The 16,328-nt window shown below is 37.6% G+C and overlaps 1 long non-coding RNA gene across 2 annotated transcripts in view; it reads left to right on the top strand.

Annotated features, from left to right (window-relative positions):
- LOC121075810 overlaps positions 1-8,108 on the top strand; it is an 80,092-nt gene extending 71,984 nt beyond the window's left edge. For both annotated transcript variants that reach the window (XR_005823169.1, XR_005823170.1), the window contains exon 3: positions 5,860-8,108. This is a non-coding gene — a long non-coding RNA (uncharacterized LOC121075810). The remainder of the gene's footprint in view (positions 1-5,859) is intronic.
- Positions 8,109-16,328: the final 8,220 nt, after the last annotated feature.

Raw genomic sequence — 16,328 nt, 5'->3', positions numbered from 1 at the left:
TTTTTTTTCCCTGTAGTTAAAGAGCATAAAAAACTACAAACTTGTGTCTTGTGAGCTCCAGCCTCCTCTTGCTATTAGGTAGTTGGGGATTGTCTTTTTTTTATTGTTATTATTTTTTAAAATTTATTTTTATTTTTTTCCCCCCAGAACAAACAATTCCACAAATCAGGTGTGAACTTACCAGTCAGCTGTCTCTACATCTGTTTATCTGGATGTTATGCTCCTTTCACTCTTGCACTTCTGTATTTGAAAGGTAAAGGTGATATATTTGTGAGAGTTTTGATAGGATTTGGTATAGATTTTAAAGATTTCTAAGAGCCGTATTTATAGCAGATCCTGTTGAATGCAAATGTGTAGGGAAGCAACTGTCATGTTTCATTACAAACCTTTACAAGCTATTATTTTACAACTTATCAGTTTAATAGCTAAAATTACACACATTGAGACCTCATTAAGCCTAGAATTGAGGGAAGGGCTAGATATAGTAATCGCCCTCACTATGGGCTCTGCACAGAGTTGGGATGTCAGTATCTTGGCTTTTATTCTTTACTAAAAGAGTTCTGCAGCCTTCCCCATAGTGGAGGTGAATGGTGAGGTGAAAGGAAGTTCTCCAAAGTCACAGAACAGTGGAGAAGAAACAGACTAGGAGATTCCTGGAAGGCGTGGAGGATAATTTACTGACACAGGTGGTGAGGAAGGAAGGAACCGACTATGGAAGGTGCCCCACTTGACCCGTTGTTTGTTAACAAGGAAGGTCGTGTGGGTGATGCGATGGCTGGAGGCTGTTTTGGGCAAAGCAATCACAAGATGCTAGAGTTCATCTTTGAGAAAGCAAGGAGGGTGGTCAACAGAGCTACTGCTTTGGTTTTTCAGAGGGCAAAAGTTGGCCTACTTAGGGACCTGGTTGACAGAGAGAAAATGAGTTTATGACCTTTGGAGAAGGGGCAGGCAACTCAGGAAAGCTATACAGATCTTGCAAGTTTATGCAGGAAGAAAATCAGAAGGGTCAAAGCCCAGCTAGAACTTAACTTGGCTACTGCAGTAAAAGACAATAAAAATCTTTTTATATGTACGTAAACAACAAAAGAAGCATTAAGGAGAATATCCAGCCTTTATTGGTTGTGGGAGGAAACATAGTGATGGGAAATGAAGAAAAGGCTGAGTTACTTAATGTCATCTTTGCCTCAGTCTTTATTAGTAAGACTAATTATTCTTGGGGTACCCAGTCCACTGAGCTGGAAGACACAAACAGGGAGCAGAATGAAGCCCTTATAGTCCAAGGGGAAATGGTTAACAACCTGCTACACTACTTGAACACAAACAGATCTAGGGGGTTGGATGGGATCCACCCAAGGGTACTGAAGAAGCTGGCAGAAGTGCTCACCAAACCAAGTTCAACAATTTACCAGCAGTCCTGGCTAACTGAGGAGGTCCCAGTTAACTGGAGGTTAGTGAATGTGATGCCCATATACAGGAAGGGCAGGAAGGAAGATCCAAGGAATTACAGGCCTGTCAGTCTTACTTCAGTGCCAGGGAAGGTCATGGAACAGATCATCTTGACTGCCATCACCTGGCATGCACAGGACAACCAGCTGATCAGATCTAATCGGCATCGGTTTACAAAGGTCAGATCCTGCTTGATGAACCTGGTCTCCTTCTATGATAAGATATCTGATCTGCTTAGTGGATGAGGGAAAGGCTGTGGATGTTGTTTACTTGAACTTCAGCAAAGCATTTGATACCATTTCCCACAGCATTCTCCTGGAGAATGCTCATGGCTTAAATGTACTGTTCAGTGGGTAAGAAACTGGCTGGATGGCCAGGCCAAAAGGGTTGTTGTGGATGGAGTTAAGTCCAGTTGGTGTCTGGTCACAAGTGGTGTTCCCCAGGGCTCAGTATTGGGAACTGTTTTGTTCAACATTTTTATCAGTGGTCTTGATGAGGGGATCGAGTGCACTCTCAGTAGGTTTGCAGATGACACCAAGTTGGGCAGGAGTGTTGATCTGCTTGAGGGTAGTAGGGCTCTGCGAAAGCATCTGGATAGGCTGGATTGATGGCCACATGCAGCTGTATGGCATTCAACAAGGCTAAATGTCGGGTACTTCACTTGGTTTGCAACAACCCAATGCAGCAACATCGGCTCAGGGAAGAGTGTCTGGAAAGCTGTGTGGCAGAAAAGGAGCCAGGGGAACTGGTTGACAGTTGGCTGAACATGAACTGGCAGTGTGCTCAGGAGGTCAAGAAGGCCAATGCCATCCTGGCTTACATCAGAAATAGTGTAGCCAGCAGGACTACAGAAGTAATTGTCCCTCTGCACTCAGCACTGGTGAGGCTGCACCTTCAGTACTGTGTACGGTTTTGGGCCCCTCACTACAAGAAGGACATTGAGGTGCTGAAATGCATTGAGAGAAAAGCAAAGCGGCTGGTGAAGGGACCAGAAAAGAAGATATATGAGGAGCAGCTGAGGAAACTGGGGCTGTTTAGTCTGGAGAAAAGGAGGCTCAGGGGAGACCTTATTGCCCTCTACAGCCACCTGAAAGGAGGTTGTAGCAAGGAGGGTTTTGTCTCTTTTCTCAGGTGACAAGTGATAACAATGGCAACAATGCCAGGGAACATTTAGATTGGACAGTAGGAAACATTTCGTAATGGAGTGGTCAAGCATTGGAATGGGAGTTGGTGGAATCCCAATCCCAGGAGACATGGTGCTTAGGGTCATGCTTTAGTGGTGGACTTGGTAGTGTTAGGTGATGGTTGGACTTGGTGATCTTATGGGTCTTTTCCAACCAAAATGGTTCTATGATTCAATGAAAGTCTGCAAACAGCAGGGAAAATTGATTCATAGAGGCTTGGTGTATTTCATTCATATCCATAAATAGTATTCAAATTTCTTTGGTCAGCTCCTCTGTTGTTCCATTAATATCACTGCAGAAGAAGGTCCTGTCTGCAGCAGATGAGAAAGCCACTTTGTTTTCTTATAAAGTGGCTCACGTCTATGTCTATGCCCTTCCATGGCATTTCCCTATTGGCCAGTCTGGTCTAACTGTTCAGTGGCCTCCTTGCTAAGCACTGCTCAGAGGTTTAGTTAGGTAACTTGCCTTTGCTTTGCTTTGTAGTCATGTGCTCTTTAGATACTCTGTGCTGCCAATCACTTAACGAAATCCAACAACCATAATCTCCAGCGTAAAACAAAATAAGAGAACTTGTTTTATCCAGATAAAACCCATTACCTTCAGAACAATCTATGTGAATTTAGCCCTGGTTTGTATTTAAACTAATATCTTGTCCTGCATTATTCTATTTCAGAAAGGTCAACATGTATTTCCCCAGGATCCAGAGTTGAGCAACTGCCACCTGCTCATTAAATGAATCACTGATGTTTACGAACATTACATTTATAAGCTGGGTCTTTATACTATACATACATGCATGGAAATGAGTGACAAAAGAAATTGCTTATAATTCTGCATGCATTTAAGTTTGCAAAAATCAATAAGGCTTTACCTAAACACCGTAAGTGCCATCTCTCTTATGCTTCTGTAGCAACCAGCAATACATTTAGGCATTTTGAAAACTACTGAAAACATAGACGAGTTTTCTGTTTGTTTGGTTAATTTTTAGTTTTTGAAAATCTTCTCAGGGATTTTTCTGTAGGTCAAGTGTAATGTTTTCTGAGTATCACCACTTGATTTCCAAAGCAGTTTCATGTAACACACAATAACTTTCTTGAAATACAGAAAAACTTTCTTAATCAAAATTACACAGGAATAAAAGGAAAGCCGCTAAGGAAGATTAAGCTCTGCTTCAAGAAAAGGCTAGAAAACTGAGAGCATGCCAATTACAGGTATATAATACAGGTATAGGAATATATGAAGAAGCAAGTTGTGTATGCTAAATAAGACCAAGCTAGAAAGCAATATATGCAAGTATTGGGAAGAACTGCTTAGAATGAATAACAGAACTTTACTGAACTGATTTGGGAACACTTAGGGTTGATTTTCCCACTCTCTTTTTTAATACAAATGATAAAACATGCTTAGTAAACATTTATTCTGAATAATGTTTGTTCTCGCTATATGACTTGGTTTTTCTGAGCATCCAGGAGCTTGTCTAAGAGTAGGGAAGCATTTCTGCCACGCCATAAAAACTATTGTCACGTGCTCAGAGTCAACATTACCTCATTACCTGACCTTCTCAAAGGTCATTTGTTTGGGTTTGGCTATCTGTATTTGCTGGTATGATGTAGAAACAACAAAAAACCAAAAAGATCAATTCCTTCAGCTGTCACTTTCTTGTAATGCTGCCAAAAGTCATATTTTATAAGGCCAACAGTCTGACCTGCTCAGGATCCTGTCTCTATCACTCACCAGCCATTGATGAGTAGGACATTACTTTCCTGGTAAACTCTCTGTACAGCATCTGTGTGTTGATTTCATTCTCTATAGCAAGAATATTTTTGATGAAAAAGAGAAGTAGTGTCATACTGCATTGACTACTGCAAACTATCAGCAGCAGTTTTCAAGGGGTTGTAGACAAAGGGAATCTCAGACCTAGAAACACCCAACCTACAGTCTTTCTTCTTCTCTGTAGCAAATCACAGCATCTTCATATGTTATGTGAACTGACTGAGCAACGTCTCCATCATTAAAAGGTAAAAGAAGGTAAAGACATTATGAGAAGGTAGTGTACACTGTCCAAGAAGCAGTCACTAGTGATGCTGGTGTTCTTCCTTTTTCATGCAAAGTAAGAAAGTTTTGCTCTAGCTGGTGTTAGATAGCTTAAAACACCGTATCTTCATAAGTAGAATAGTGAAGGGGTAATTCATCAACCTTGCTGGCTTGGTTGCTTTGTAACTTTGAGATCTCTTGAAAGTGACAGAGCCTGGAGGATGGGCAAGATGGATATTGTAGAGGAAGAAATGGGGTGGAATTGATGGATAAATCATGATTTAGAAATGTGGCCATCTGCTGCTGCTCACTTTCTTGTATGAGACTGCAGGTAACTGGAGTTCTGATGCCTGGAGAATGGAAGGTATAGATGTGGAAACTGAACAGGGTCTCTGAGTAAAGACTGGCTGTCTTCAAGGTTTCAGAGCTATTTCTTCTTAGTTTTATCTCAGTCATACACTTGCTCTTGATGCTAGTCTGTGCCTATGGATGTATATATACACACGTACATTTAAATAAAATAAGATTTTGTTCAAAGGCTACGTACATATATTGAGAAATATACATTCAAACAAAATCTCAGCTTTATTCATAGTCTTTGTGCCCCAACCCCCTAACAAAGACCCACTTGCTTACTAGTTTCCAGACTGAATATATAGCTGTAAGTAATATTGAATCTAAATCATTTTTTCCTAGTAACAGCAATATGTCATCTGAATGTAATGGTTATATTGCTGTGGTAATAATACAGTGTGCAAGTCCTGGTGTCTCCAAAGCCTGAAATGTTTACCTGCAGACAGAATGACAATTCTGTATCTAATCCTTCATAATTATCTGTAGAGAGATTTAAGCAGTCATCAAATGCCTATCTTAAACCATTCTGTGGGTGGCTTCTCTCAGGTAACTCATTTTCCTTAATCATGATTTTCTATGCAAAGGACTTTTCCACATTTTTGCAATAGCATGTCAGGGCATGCTGCGCCTACTTGTGTATCTTTGTCATCTCGGATCTACACTGCATATGGGTGGTTTGTGTTGTAGGTAGCAAATGAAGGATACATTCAGTTTGTAGGGGAGGGAGAATAGGAATTTGACCAACCCTCCCCTCTCCTTCATTTCTGAATAAATAAATAAATAATAAGAAGAAAAATTATTGGAGTCTTTACAATGACTGGAGTGGGTTTATTCTTTTCAGCCTGGAGTGGCCTGACAGTGCTGCTGACCTGCTGTGTGAATAGGGAGACTCTGTGCTTAATTCAGTGCTTCACTGGTCCTGGCTAGATGTCACCGACAGCTGTGGATTACATGACACGTCCAGAATATGATGAGGAAGAGTTTTCTTTCTTCAAGTTTTGTATGTTATAGGTAGAGAGAAACTAAAAAAAAAAGCTTTAAATTCTCCTTAGAGACTTATCTCAGAGTTGTTCTGTATTTTACAGGAAGTCTATTAGATCCCTTTCACAGTTCTCATCACCTTTGTTATGCTCCTGAAACACTGTTCAATTCCTCCCTTCCAAATGTCTTCCTCCATCTTCAGGTTATTGCAGGATTGCTACTGCATATTTTGTTGTGTGACTAAATGCAGATCCCTTCAAAGATTATGAATGTTCCTCAGGCTGCTGGAAGGGACACTAATGAGCAATCTGTATTTTTTTCCCTTGCCTCCTTTTTGTAATCCTGTATGAAGCATGTTCACACCATGCACCTCGTGCAGGAGTATATTATTTAGTACACAGATAACTTGGTTATCTGTGGAGCTTTGTGCTTCTTGTTCTGAGTGAGCCCCACTATACATCTTTCTGAGGTTTATACTCATGTTTGTTCCTTTAAAATCTTCCCCGTCTAGACTCTTGAGCTAGACTCTGATTGGGAACTGAATGTAGCTAGAATTCAGATAATTAGGTTTGTTTCTTTTCACCCAACCTGCTTTTTTTTTTTTTTTTTTTTTTTTGGGGGGGGGGGGGGGAAGGCATATTTCAGGAAACACAGCCAAAAATTAGACCTATATTTAAGTATTGTCACAATAAGAAAAGTAGAAGAAATCATTAACCATGGAAAAGATCCGCACTGGCTGAAATGTATGGTGTTATGTGTGCTTGTACAGTCAGTACAAAACAGTGGTGCATAGTCTTTGTTTCACGTTTGTTCGAACAGAAAAGCTGGATTATAATGCTGAGATAACAATTGATATCCAAATAAATTGTTACTGAACCTTCAGTTATTTGCTACCTCGGCTGAAAAATGTCCATTAAAAACATTTCTCATTTAGCGAAGGGAAGTCCATGTCTTCTGCTAGATTTTGTCAGAGAAGTGGCTCTAGGACTGTATTCAGTGGAGCTGGTGGAGAGATTGTCTTCCAACTTTGTACATAGTCACTAAGGTATTGAAAGTCACTAAGTATTAAAAATCGCCTGATTCTGGTACCCTGTGTGTTTGCCTTTATATTGGGGCATACAAGGAAGGTGTGACATTCAGCAATAACTTCTTGTTTACATTCACAGAATGGCGATTGTATCCCTTCATCCCTGTTTTGCAATTTTTGCACTGCAATGTTCTTACAGAATAGCTGTTGCTAGCAGGAAGGAGGAGAATTGCTCTTCCTCCACCCATACATGGGTGAGTGGAGAGTTTTAACTATCAAGATAAAATAATGTTATATAGATAACCTTACACTGGCAAAATTGGGAAACTTATTTTGTTTTACTGGGGAAAATGATACTTGGATACTTGGGCTGGCCGTTAAACTGAAATCCACACTAAGAATATCTGTTGGTGCTCTTCTGCCAGTAAAATGGTCAAGGTGTGGTGAAAGCAATGCAGAAATGTAGGGTAAACCTGGCTATGTCTTTTTATGGCTAGTTACACTTCTCTGCTGAAGGTCAGTGTCCCATGTAGTTACTGCAAGGAGCGTATGCTGCTTTGTTCAATTGCTTCTTGGCTTAAACCAAGACTGAAAGTAGGGTTGGTGCTCAGATGGCTACAGGAGTAGCTGAGGTTTGTGTGCATGCTCTTTTCTGATTTATCTGCCAGAGAAAAAATTACCTATGACATGCAGAAGGGGCTGACTGCTAAAACAACTGGGCATGGGCAAGGACTTTGAGAGGAAATGTTAACCAAATGTTGGGCATGAAACAAGCTTCTGACATGTCATCTGTGCAACCTTAAGTTTACTGGCAGCTAACCTGTCTTTCAAAGTAGATTCATACTCCTGACTAGTAGAGGCACTTTGGGAAATTTTGCCCTTCTTTTCATGAAGAGAAGAAAACTTTCTGATAATTGTATGAGGATCTTTTCCAAGTGTCTGTTGGAGAATTACACCATCATGTTAACAATGCTAGAATTAGAAATCTTGAAGTTTTGCCAAACTAAAATTAGTGGAAAAACAGTTTAAATATTTTACAGCTGTGCCGCATTACACAGTAATTGCATACTTAATAATACAAGATGTACACCACTACTTACAAGGAAAGTTAATTAATTTGCTTCTTAAATTATTATTAAAAAAAATGGCTGAATACTTCATAACTTCTGTATGTTTATTTCATGTTAGTGCTAACAGCTTTAAGTAACAAGGTTTTAATTTGTTAAGTATTAGAATATTATACACTTAAGCCTGATTTAAATGCCCTTTAAACAGTTCTGAACATGTTTCTCTTTCATTAAAAAAACTCTTAGTTTGTGTGTCCAATAATGATATGGACACTCGGAGCAAAAACAACAGAAATAGGAATAATAAGACAAAATAATAACCTCTAGCAATTAGTATGTATATTTACAGCTGTTAAAAGGAGTGAGACCTTAAAAGAAAATAAAATTTGGTGCTGTTATTCTGCTACTTGAGAATATATGATGCTGTGCACATATAAAGTTTTTTGATAGGCTTTTTTTCTATTCTTGCGCCAGAAATTATTTCAGTTTTACTTTAAGTTGATTTGAAGTCATTAGGACTAATCACTTAGTCTAACTACCATATTCCTGAAAACATAAATTTTCTTTTCCCAGCCAAGCACGATACAGAATTTCTAATGCTTGTAATCTCTGTATTCATCAAATTTGTGATGAAATTTTGATTAATTTCGGAGATTCTGTGTGCTTTTGCAGGCTTGTGGGTCTGTCTTAGAGTACAACCCACGGTATTGTCAGGAAACATGAAGACTGTTCTCTTTGGGTGTGCTGTGTCTTGGGGTTTAGCTGATCCAACTTCCTGTGATTGCCGTTTGCCAAGGACAGTCAGTTCTGTGCCTATTTTCTTCTGTCTCTTTGGAATTTGGAAAAATGTCTTTTTGCTATCATAGAACTGGGATGAAAATCTCACAGCATCCTGAACCTTTCTTCTTTTGTGTTTCTGTCCTTCAGTCTGTACAATGTTGCTGAAGAAGCTTTGGCCGTTTCTGGGACCCCAAATCCAACTGGGATTTTTTCTAGGTATATTCCGCTTCTTATCTTTAGGGACCGTGATGTGAACATCTAACAACACAAGTGGTCTTGGGTAAGAGAATGTCAGCAGAGGCCAACTCACACTTTATTATTGTTCTGTAATTGTGTGACCTAAATATGTGTTAGAGTTTGCCTCTGCAGCCTTTGCAAAAATGTCATACATTTTGAAACTGTTTTTTGTCAGTACTTCAGATTGTGAATAGTGGATAGCTGTGGTGACATGTCTAAAGCTTCATTCTGCCTAAATTTCTGCCCATTAAATAGCAGGTATTATGGAGATAGTTATAATGTTAAGAGTGAAAGTGGATCCGAGATGCACTTTTTTTTTTTTTTTATCTGTAACATACAGATATCCCTCTCCCCTAGAGAGGGATAATATTACTCCAGGGAAATCCTGTGTTGTTTGTTTGTTTGCTTGTTTTTGTTGGGTTTGTTTGTTTGTTTCTGCTGTGGAGACAGAGGAGTTGGGAGTAACACGGGGATTTTTTTTTTTTCTCAGTCAAGACCAGTAACAGATCTGCACCTACTTCTGTTCAGTTTTTCTTCAGTTTTTGTTTGTTTATTTCTGTGCTACCAGCATTAGTGGTCTTTTACTTAACAAAAATTATTGCAGCTTCATGACATATCCTTTTAAACTTTTTAGGCAACACCAGAGGAAACAGTACTTGTTTTGTTGTTGTTGTTGTTGTTGCTTTTTTTGTTTGTTTGTTTTGTTTGGTCAAATCTTCAATTACTTTTCTCCTTATTTGGGGCTTTTGATAAAAATGAATTCTCCTGGAGACGTGGAAATCTAGGCATTTCCATCTCTGCCCTATGTTCTGCACAGGGCATCCCGGTTATGGCGAATAAAACCTTTAAACTCTCAGGGGCTTTAGCTAACCTCTCCTACAATGCTTAAGCCTCCTCATGAGATGAAAGACATACTGCAGTTTAAACAAATGTTGGATATGTTCACTTCTGTTTTTGTTTTGTTTTGTTTTGTTTTTTCCTCGGGGGGTGGGATAGTGCTTCTTATATGCACTTTTGTTTCATCCTCCTACTAACTTGTGGAGGTAAGGTCATCTCATCTCTGTTTTTCACATGCTTATTCCTTCCTACCTGTAGCTTTTCCAAACACTGTTTCTTTTGCCACATTAATTATATTGCAAAGCCTTCTTGAATTACAACTAACAGATTCAGTATTGAGTATTCATTTTCCACTGAGCCACTGTCTTTGCTTCCATGAACAGCTCTTGTGAAAATCTCTGGTTATTTTGTCCACTTGGTTCAGTATTTGCATACTTGATAATTTTCAAAACAGTTTAAAAGTTTTCATATTTATTGTGGTTGCTGTGTTTTTTTCTAAATGTGTACTGTTGTCTTGGTTTCTGCTATTTGCCACTGATTGCCATTCATAGGCTGCTGGAAGGAAGCTTTTTTTTTTTTTTTCTTTTTTTTTTTTTTTTGTCCAAATCTAACTTTGTGCTCTCCATGTCTTTCTTCTTTAGGATGTTTTTCTGTACTATTTTGAGTTCTCCATCACTGTGACAGTGTCAAAACATTGTGTCAGAGCATTGTGACTAAGCCAATACAGAAATTTCAGTTTGCTTTAAATGACTGCTATTACAAAGCTAATTTCAGTTGGCTGCGCCAAAACTAATTCCGGGTCTTCCAACATATTTGAGCGCTTTATCCTACATCCATCCCAACAGCAACTAAGTTTCTTAAAAAGAACTTAGTTAACACTTGCAAAATGACAAAATAGGCTTCTGTACCTTTTGCGTTTTCCATTTAAAAACATCTCTCGCCTTTCCATTTATATGGAATGCAATTCTCTTCAAATTTCTGTGTTACAGTTTCGATGCAGTTTCTTCTGCTGAGTTAACTGAAAACTATTAAAATCATCAAGTGCCTCAGAGTCAACTATTGTCAGAAATAAAACAACTCTTTTCTATTTTCACCCACTGTTTGCAGACAAAGAGAGAAGCACTGTTTAAATCCTTTTCACTTGCCTTCCATGCTTCTGCAGAGTTTCGGTTCTACTGGAGCTTTTAGCTGCTCTATTTGTGGTTTTCTGTAGTTTTTACTTCAGCTATAGCAACATTTGTTGTGCAGAAATCAGTTAGAGTGAAGAAAAACATAATAAGGCTCCTTTTTCTATTGTTGTTTGCTTTTTAACTGATGTGCAATTGTTACACATGTAATTATTTGGGCCAGACCTAAGTTCATTATAAAATCCACCAAAGTTTTCATAAACCACCTCACAAGTAATAACAGGGGAGGGTCAGTCTAAACTAAAATGTCTTGTTTAGTCTTCTTAACCACACTATGCTTCTCTTCCTTTTTTTATTCTTATACCTGTCCCTCAAATATCACATGTCACTGATTCATACTTCCTTTGTTCTTTGGAGAAACTATTTTTTTTGAATATATTTAAATGAGGAAACTGCATTTCAGAGACATGCGTGAATGTGATTTCTGGATGTACTGTTGCTTTGGACAGAAAACCAACTTTTGCATTCACTTCTCCAGCAGCCCATCTTGTATCTACAGATTCATACAAGTACCTTGTAACAGGCAACCTGCTATATCTTATCATTTTATACACCCTAAACTAGTTCAGCCAAAGTGTATAATTAAATCAAAAACATCATAAATTATAGCTAGCTTTTTCAGATTTCTCAGTAAAGTGAAAGATGGAAGAAATGTCATTTGTCTTCAGAGAACTTATCATTACTTGAATAATAAAATTCAGGAGAAGGAAAATGGCTATTATATATGAATAATTGCACTGAATATTTCCCAATTTGCGTATTTGATGCTATGTCAAAATATATTGCAATGTAAGCCACAGGATTTAATATAAAAAGAATATTTTTAATTAGAAAAAAGCTTTTATTCCACTTTCTATAATGCCTATCAAAAATATATTTTTTAAAAATCTGCACTTTTTTCAATTAGAAAAGCTCAATTAATCAACAAGAGCCAAATGAGTTCTGTTCAAACTAATGAAACATAACATCGTTTACTCCCTTCATCCATTCATTTCGTCAGAGGTCAATTTTGTGACTGTGCTGCTTTAGGGCTATTTCAGTATTGGTCTTTTTTTTTTCTTTTTTTTTTCCTTTTTTTTTTTTTCTTTTTTTAATGTGCTCCAGTCCCAGCATTTAGAATGAAGTTCCAGAAGGATTAGTCCATCTTGCAATTAGTGTGTGTATAGCCACCAGAGTGCCTGGTAATAACAGCTTCCGACAAGAATGGATGATTATTGAAATAGAATTCTATCTCCTGTAGAAATAGTGGGGAATCAATAAATTATTATTCTATAAATTATTAAATCTATAGGCATAAGATGACCATAAGTTGAGTTCCTTCTCATTAATTAATTAAATGAGGACATATGCCCATTGTTGCCGTCTGTCAATTTAATAATTTATTGAATAATGGATGCTGCTAATACAAGGTTGAACATGATGATATCCATCGTCAGTGCTACTCCACCATTAATGAGCTTGACACTACATAAGTCTACTCCACCCTTTTGGCAAATGTCTTCATTCAATATGGTTCAGCAGAAGGCATCATTCAGACTTAAATCTAGCAGGTATTTCCTTTCTGACAAAGTTGTTTGATCAAAAATTTGGGTTCACAATAGGCACTTTCTTTTTTTTTTTTGAGCAGTGGGGTAGGGTGAGAGTGCTAAAATGGTACCATGAAAATAAATGTAAGAAAAGGAAGGGAACAAGGCTGATGTGTTTAAAAAGGCCAGCTAAATAATCTGTTGTAAAGCTGTAGACCTTCTGAGGAGGTCTACACATAGCTCTTGCAAGAACCACTTAGCAGTTACTATAGTCTTGAGTTTGACAGTAAATCTCCAGATTTGTTATTAACTCTTCCTATAAAAGAGTTGGTTTAAGCTCTCTTAATGCTGGTCTTCCCTGGTTCAAAAAAAAAAAAAAAAAAGGAGACAAGAACTCCTTTCAGTCCTTTCGAACTATTCTATCTTGGTTTTTGAACAAATGTGTATTAAGTGTTATACATTGTTCCTAGTAAGGATATGGCTTGTCTCAATTTCTTATCCAACTTTCTAATTAATCAAAATTTTATTTAAACGTGTGAACCCCTGCATCTAATGTAAGTCATACGTGTTATTTTCTGTGCTCTGAAAATATCTTCCGATGAAGTTGACTTCAAGATAGCTCTGTGCTGATGTCCTGATGTACATCATTAAAAGCTAAACCAAATCAAATGAACACTTATGTATCCCTGTGACCTCCTGGTTTGTGTTTTACAGACCTTCAACTGGCTCTTGCAGGCTGTATTGATTATATATTATCACATATACCAGATGATCTCTGAGAATTGCATTAACAAGATAAATGGCCTAAATACATTTAATTGAATTTTCATGCATCTCTTCAATAAAGTAAGGGGATGTCAGAAAACAAGTTACATTTGAATTTGTTTCTTTTATCTACAGTGATTAATCAAAACTTTGTTTTTATTTCTAGATAATCACATTCTAAATAGAAAAGGATGTTTGGGAAAATCCACTAGTGAGAAAACCGAGTTATAAGTGGCTAGGATCTAAATGAATAAAATAGATAACAACCATGAATTATCATACAGTGAAAGTAGTTTATATATAACAGGCCATATATTTATACATTTGAATTTCCTTTAGTAAATGGAGGCTTGTAATGGCTGCAAAAGAAAAGTGATTTCATCATACAGTGGGTGTTATTAAGACTTCATATACTGTTACTTGTGCAAGGTACTTGAGGTAACAAAAACATGTTACTTTTCTTTAGTTATATGATCTCTATCTTCAGGTCAGTGAACTCAATAAAATATTAATGCTTACATATTTCACCAAACAAGGCAAAACTAAATATTTAATTTAAAAAAAAAAAAAAACTCTGTAATTTTTGCATATGCTTAATTATTTCAATTGCTAAAGTTAATTTGCAGAATTCAGCTGCTTAGCTTACCCAGGAAATGCATTGAAATTGTTAGAAATTTTGTACTTATCAAGATCAGTGTCCAGTGGCACATACTAAGTCCTGGATGGTGTCTGCAGATATGGTTAATGGCTTACATATAATTTGAATATACTCACAACAGTGGCAACTTCATCTAACACTGGCCCTGTAAACTTTCTGCAAGGAAAACTATTGAGCATATTCAGTAGGAGTTTTCCTTATAATGTAATGGAATTTTGTACCCTAATTTGTACTGGATTACTGCTCTTGGAACTCTTGAAAAGACTTTTAGGACTTCCAATCAGAGCCAGAAGAAGGTCATGATGAACAGCAATGTGCAAGAGCACTCCTCTCCCCCGCCCTGCCTCAAATAAATCCTGTCCCCCCTCAGACTCCGACCCCCAAAATGGATGTATTAACATGATCTATAATATTTATATATTATAAATGATCTATAATATTTAAATTATGTATAGTATTATATGTCACCAAAAGAAGTGGATGAGACTACATTTTGAAACATCGATCAACAGGCTGTCATACAAACACGTATTTTTCTAGATGTGGCAACAGATGGCTCCACTTAACAAAAGAATGCAACCTTATTTGTATTTATATTCTCTTAGTCACTTCTTTAAGCCAAATTCACTTGCAGCTTGGCCCATGAGGGTAATTAAAGCACAGCCTGAGACAGCAAGATGGGGGGGGGGGGGGGTGCTACAGGAAAGGCATACCTGCACTCATAAGAGTGCATTTTCACCCTGTGCAGAGAACTGGTGTAAAACCCGTGCTACTGGTTAGCCCTCAGAAATGAATACTGGAGTCTTAATGAAGTGACACTTTGTGCTGTCATTTTAAAGAAGGATGAGTTTTATCTTTCTAGTAAACTGTACTAAGTATGCAACAGAAACTTTATTTCTAAATCAAAGATGAAATATTTTTAACCAAAAAGGGGTTACCTTTACTACTGCACATGTATTTTAGAATTGTAGAATATGTATAATGATTCATGTAAAATATATATTACACACACTGTGTATATGTATGTATATGTATAAGGAAAAAGGGAGTGAAGGAGGATGAAACACCACTGCAAGAATAACAACCAGATGTGTTAACCATGAAAGGATGAGTAGGTAGCAACATCGTGATTTATTAGAATAATGGCATAGAAATAGACTTATCCTGTCATAAACTTCTGGGCAAGCTGTTTTTCTCTTATGCTAATCATAAATCATCATTTTGCTTTTATGCTTGAAAAGAAACACCTCAGACTACCTCAGGCAGTAACTAGGGAAAGAACGGTTTTCAGCCAAAGGTCAGGACTGAATCTTATAGAAATTTCCATTTTTATGCCATCTGGATGCGGATAATACAGTACAGTATTTAGATCCAGATCACTGTTAATAGCTTTGGTGATAGAAGCTCCCCTAAGGGTGAGAGGCTTTAACAAGGAAATGTCAATGCCTCACTCAGAAATAATTTTCTGAGAGACCTAATAATGATTTAAGTGACCATTTTTGGGATATCATGGTACATGTGTGTGATGTATCATCAATACTGCAACCACAAGTAGGATCTGTCCAAGAGAACTGATAGTCAGATGGAAAACACCAACTTTCTGTAACTCCATTGATTAAGATAATTCCGTTAAAACCCATGAAATACCACAGAAAGCCCTGAAACATAGTTCTTGGCTGCTGTTAGCCCAGTTGTTATATACCTTACCCCAAGGTATATATTGGTCTGATCCCATATCACTAACCAAGAAGATCAAACAAGAAATATCTTTAGACAGTGCTGTCTAAACGATCTGAGACATAGCTACAATAAAATGCATTTTGGATTGAAGTTGGTCCTGAAATTGTGGGCTGGAATGAAAAGTACTTGATATGGTTTGTGAGGTTGCTCTGCTGTCTTATGACTTCCTAATAATGTTGCTGATGATTCTTGCTGCTTGAAGGAAGAACTGTTGAAAGGGTCGTGTAAAAAGTCACTTCTTTTCCTTGTAACATCAGAAAATGTGTAGGGTGCTCTGAACCCAACAGCTAAACCTTTTTCAGAACCATGCTCCAGTTTATTTTTAGATTTTATTTTTTTTAAAGGAACTCGATCTTTCAAGGAGAACGTTGTGAAAATTCAGGAGAGTGTTGTGAAACCTCTGGCCAATGCAGGAGTTAGACTAATAATTTAGGGTCACAAATTTATTTATCAGGAACTCAAATGGATAGAAATCTGAGGGAGAGTGCACATTTGAATGCTAGCG

This window comes from Cygnus olor, chromosome 1, assembly GCF_009769625.2.
Source record: "Cygnus olor isolate bCygOlo1 chromosome 1, bCygOlo1.pri.v2, whole genome shotgun sequence".
In the NCBI taxonomy this organism is placed as follows: Eukaryota; Metazoa; Chordata; class Aves; order Anseriformes; family Anatidae; genus Cygnus; species Cygnus olor.
This window is presented reverse-complemented; position numbering and strand designations above follow the sequence as displayed.